The following is a 5,036-nucleotide window of genomic DNA, read 5'->3' as shown; positions in this document are numbered from 1 at the left end:
GGAAGGGTAGTATTTTTTAAGGGGGTAAATAAGACAATATTTTTTTCTTTCTAATCCGCTAACCTAATATGCTAGTAGAGAAAGATATTGCAAAATAAAGATATTGGACCCCAATATGTTATTTCAATATGCCATTAACCAAACGCTTTAAATAGCATATTCGTAAGTCAAACATGCTAAACCTCTCCAATATGCTGAAATTTGGCCAATATGCCATTTACCAAACAGAGCCATAAACAAAATTGAAGCTATTAAGGAGGAATAAGAGTTATAGTATATTAGAATATACCTTATATTTTACCGTATAAATTATACGAGTGTTATATTATTGTCTTGCTGTAATACCCGGAAAATATATATATATATATATATATATATATATATATATATATATATATATATATATATATATTACTAACTAACTTAAAGTATTATAGTAATATTTTAGCTAAGATATTTCTATACTTAGATAAGGTTGAATGTTGTTATATGTATCTAATAATAGGATATTTATATAAGTTGACTTAATGCTCAAGGAAGAGGAAGTGAAATCCATTTTGCACACTAATTTGATACACGCACCGACCTTAAGTTGACTAGGTCCATGTTAATTAAGTACAAAGCGTCTTGCTTGTGACGGAAAATATCCGTCACAAGCTGAAGACCTCTCACAATAAAGCAAGTGGGTTGGCAAGTGGGAGGGAAAATGGAGCATCCATGCATATTGCCACTTGCATCTTGTGAGAGGGGCACTATCCGTCTTCAGCTTGTGACGGATAGTGCCCGTCTTCAATGAGATTTTGTGAATTAAGTAAGGTATGATTTCGGGACCCTTCGTCGTAGAAATAAGTAATAATATGTAGTAATTATTGTATAGTATTATAGACTGTACCATGTTATATTATCACTATGTTACTCACATGTTATATTAACTGTCTTTATATGAACATATGACGGTCATGTTAATACTTCGGTTATAATGTACTATTGGCCAATTGTAGCATTCGGGATACGATTACGGGAGGGAGATGACATTACAAATTTAACCTGTGTACATGGAAGGGGGCACATCCTCATGTGAACTACGGTTCTGATTATTACTGGTGAAAGTGCCAGGGGGTTTACACGGGTCTTAGACTCGGGATCCTGTGTACATGGAGGAGGGCTTAGCCCGGGGAGTTTTTACTCCGTAATGTCTCTCTATTCAGCAATGGTAGACCGGTATAATTGTAAAGTGAGTTATTGCATTCTAAGATGACAGGTTATGCATGTCTATTTAATAATTATTTGATTGTGTTCATGTGACCTATTTTTATACTTGTGAGACCAGAAAGAAGTGGAATATTAAAATGGAGGTAAGTAGGGCCGATGGAGGTGACCGAAGTCATACTCAGCCTGTGGTCGGCTGATTCCGTTACTTTCATTCTATTTCAGGTACAAGTAAGGGGGAAGGTCAGGTGTGAGGAATTTCAGATGACTTAATAGGATGAGTAATGTAATCGAGTTCTTAGTTTATAGCTTTAACAAGTGTATTTATCTTTACTTTTGTTTAAGCCTTGTATTTTCCGGATGGGAAATACGGCGGTGACTGTGACACCCCGCGATAACGCGGAAATATAACTAATAAATTAAAGCGGAATTTGTGAGATTTTAAAAAAACTTTTAAGTTACTAGTTAAAGATTAAAACGCGGGTGCCAAAAACTAAATGAAACAAATACTAAAATAGACAAATATAGGTTATCACAACCCAAGTCTAGAAAGCGGGGAAAAGATATCCCACGAATAAACAAATAAAAGGTTTCTAAATTAGAAACTAAGGTCCAAGGGTTTAGTTCTCGCTAGCCCACACGTCTTCCCCACGTAAGCATCTTCAAAACCTGTCATTCATGTAAACATGAACGCCACAGTCAGTGGGGAGTAACTCGAGGTTCTCCCAGCCACAATATGTCGAAATGCAGATAACAAACAACACTTAATCAAACATATTAATCATGCAACCTATCCTAACAATAAGGAATAAGGAAATATAATGAACAATCATGGTGAAACAGGCATAATACTTTCTTAGTAGAATAGGCATGGTGCATGAGGATGAATATGCAATCAAGGAAATAAAATCACCAAGTCCACCCACTCATGTGGACACGACTCAACAAGTGTAAGACATATACTTAGTATGAACTCAAACAAGACAAACCCTCTAGACTCCAACCTCTTGGTAGGACGACGATCATAATACGGTCCTAGTCTAAACCTGGCCAGACTCTCGGGATGGACGACACCCGATTCGACACACGATACCAAATCGTATCCAAGACTCGAAACATGGTACACCTAACCGTGCCCGAAAGTCGAGTAACCTCAAATCGGAACCTTGTCACCTAACCGTGACCCCCGGTCCGAAGAGGCGGAAGGAAAAAATAGCCCAACTCGGAAACAATGGCACCTAACCGTGACCCAATGTCCGAGGGCAAATAAATAAGGAATGTCAAGTAGTCACACAATGTAAAATGTCACACTTGAGTCACAATAGGAGTAGGAATGATCATGCAAACATCATATGACACGGGATTATAAATGTCACATTCATACTCATGGCTTGCATCTCACCATGAGTACAGGTGGGAACATTAATCCCAACGATCATATCGCAACTAGAGGGCTTATAGCTCACCCCTAGTATCCGATAGGACCAAGACTCTCACAACGGAACTATACAAGGCATTATCAAGAATATGACTCTTCACAAATGACCATTTAAAAATAATGACTCATACTTGTCCTATATTAATAGATATTCCATTTTCTAATTTAACATGCCGGTTAGATAAAATATAATAAGTGATAATGAATAATTTACGTCATGTGAAAATTTACGAAATGCTTACAATCGATTACATGTGACAAAGTGAGTCCAAAGATACAAAAGTAGTGAGTCCAAAAGAGAGAAGAATATGAGTCCAAAACCTTTAAGAATTTGAGTCCAACAAACATGAGGGGTTGAGCCCACGAAGTAAAAGTCAGTGAGCCCAACAAATAAGTAATGCCAAGCCCAACGAATCAATTATGTCAAGCCCAAGTAAAAGATTATGACAAGTCCAATTAAATTAATATGTAAATGAATGATATTTAACGGGTTACGATATATATATATAAACCATGAGACGGGAATTAATAATATTTCATATAAACTAAACTAGTGCCCAACCATTTATAACCATGACTCACGAGTTAAGACCAGTAGACATAAGACGGTCATATACCCACTAATTATACAACACATACTAATTATCCTATTAACACCCAAAACAACCGAACTCAGCCACAACCACCTTAACCACCCGTGACATCCCAAAACAGCCCACCCAAATGCCATTACGCGACTGCCCACAACCTGCACATCAACCCCAAAATCCGAGCTAACACCTACCTCGACACCCCACCCGCAACCATCCTTAAAACAGCTCCACCCGACCTCCGTTACCACCGTCCCAAAACAGTCCAAAACAGAGCCATGAACACATAAAGACGAGCCAATGACAACCCAAATTCGAGACAACTTTATACCCAAATTTCATTTGGAAACAGGACGGAAGCTACCAGTGCACGCACACCCAGACCCGCTTCACATACCCGCCCAACACAGTCCAAACATCCGCCAAACACGCCACTAAGGGTCTGTTTGGATAGGAGGATTTGGAGGGAAAGAGAGGGGAGGTAAAGGAAGGGATGATAAATCCTTTGTTTGGTTAGCAAAATGGAGGTGGAGGGATTTTGAGGGGAGGGAAAATGAATCCTTTCACTTCCCCCCTCCAAGCCAAATTATTTCCTCTCCAACAAAGACAAGATTTGAAGGGAAAATGACCTCCTCCATTCTCCCTCCCCTTCCCTTCCATCCCTTTCTCTTCCCTCCTTCTCCCTCCTCTCCCTTTCCCTCCACTTTTGCTATCCAAACACACCCTAAAGCCGACCTAAAACTAACCCACATAACAGGCCGCCCAACACCTTCCTTCGACTGAAAAACAGAACACGAGACGACCCCAAAACGACTACTGAGACGGAAACGAGCATGAATGAAACACAAATGACAACCATTTAATTCGCTCAACTATACTCGAGAATTGTCGGGTAAAATGGTTCACTGAAACAGCAGAAACTAGCCCATTTCAACCACCATTCGAGACGGGAATCATCATAACAAATGTGAAACAACATAAAGACTCAAACTTTATTAAACAAGAACGTATCAAAATGACGCCTAAGACGGAAATTCCGACAATTGTCGAGTAACCTATCACCGTTACCTGTTTTTGATCTCCTAAACGTCCAAGGAACTGTCCAAGGGTGATCCTAAACCCAAAATAGAAGAGATTAGCTCCAAAAACTGCATCCTTGAAAGACGGCCGAAATGAAACCGGATGAAAGCTTGGCTCTTTTTTATATAGGAAGAAGGAGGATGAGGAGGGGAAGCTATTGGTATAAAAATGGTGAAGTTTGGTTGAGAAATGGAGGCGGGATCGGAGTTTGAAGGTGCCGAAAATGGGGATGGTACGGTCTGTCATTGTTGTGGCTGTTGTTGCTTTGTTTCGAAAGAAAGAAGAAGAGGCAGGAGGGAGTATGAATGAAGAAGGGTGTGGGGACGCGCAAATCAACACAACAGCAACAATAATATAATAATAATAATAATAATAATAATATATAATAATAATAATAATAATAGTAGATATTTTTAAGGTGGGTGAATGTGTTGTTGGTTTTTGATTGGTCCAGATTAAAGTAGGTACAACATGAAATGTGACGGTCTAAAGTTTAGACGGAAATTAAGACGGAGATTATGATTATTACAGTCATTATTATTATCCGACCAAAAATACGTATACATATATTATTATATAAATTGTGCCTTAAAAATATAATTTAATCGTACGTATTTTTATAAAAATGAGCTTTTATATAATACGTTTATAAAAATCGTGTTTGACATAAAATTAATTAAATTGAACAATTCAAAAATATTTAATAAAGTAATTCAAAT

The 5,036-nt window shown here is 38.0% G+C and overlaps 1 long non-coding RNA gene across 1 annotated transcript; it reads right to left on the bottom strand.

Annotated features, from left to right (window-relative positions):
• Positions 1–1,703: 1,703 nt before the first annotated feature.
• LOC141645809 (uncharacterized) lies at positions 1,704–4,623 on the bottom strand. The gene is made up of 2 exons (XR_012545174.1): positions 4,306–4,623; positions 1,704–1,878 (listed from the first exon to the last, which is right to left on the bottom strand). It is a non-coding gene; the product is annotated as an uncharacterized LOC141645809 (long non-coding RNA).
• Between the last annotated feature and the right edge of the window lie 413 nt (positions 4,624–5,036).

Source organism: Silene latifolia, chromosome 3, assembly GCF_048544455.1.
Source record: "Silene latifolia isolate original U9 population chromosome 3, ASM4854445v1, whole genome shotgun sequence".
Classification (NCBI taxonomy): domain Eukaryota; kingdom Viridiplantae; phylum Streptophyta; class Magnoliopsida; order Caryophyllales; family Caryophyllaceae; genus Silene; species Silene latifolia.
Note: the sequence above shows the minus strand (reverse complement) of the source record. Positions and strands in the feature narration are given on the sequence as shown.